Source organism: Gavialis gangeticus, unplaced genomic scaffold, assembly GCF_001723915.1.
Source record: "Gavialis gangeticus isolate Ggan-Ray unplaced genomic scaffold, GavGan_comp1, whole genome shotgun sequence".
NCBI classification, from domain to species: domain Eukaryota; kingdom Metazoa; phylum Chordata; order Crocodylia; family Gavialidae; genus Gavialis; species Gavialis gangeticus.
The window spans coordinates 70,486,305-70,486,579 of record NW_017729022.1 but is presented as its reverse complement, the minus strand read 5'-3'; the positions used below and the strand labels follow the sequence as shown (position 1 = coordinate 70,486,579).

Here is a 275-nt window from a genome sequence, read left to right as displayed (position 1 = left end):
AAAAATTAATCAACAAACTTTAAAAAATGGATTCTCCTTCAAAGGAGAAAAATGTGGGAAACCTGCAAAGGGTTGCTTGGGGCCCCCCATGCCCTACACCAGGGGAGGGCAATTATTTTGGGCAGAGTGCCACTTACCCAGTTTTGGCAGGGTGTCGAGGGTCTCATGGGTAGCCCTGCCCCCAGGTGATGGTGATCTTGGGACCAGTGTCCCAATGTCTTGGGACCAATGTCCCAGGGCCAGCACTAGTGGGGCCCAAAGTGGGGCACAGGCTG

General features: G+C 53.1%; 1 protein-coding gene and 1 long non-coding RNA gene across 3 annotated transcripts in view; one reads left to right on the top strand and one right to left on the bottom strand.

The window, feature by feature from the left end:
* LOC109296121 overlaps positions 1-275 on the bottom strand; it is a 637,130-nt gene that overhangs the window by 589,336 nt on the left and 47,519 nt on the right. The window lies entirely within an intron of this gene.
* The window catches only part of TXNRD1 (thioredoxin reductase 1), an 81,525-nt gene that overhangs the window by 50,772 nt on the left and 30,478 nt on the right, over positions 1-275 (top strand). The gene's annotated exons all lie outside the window — the stretch shown is intronic.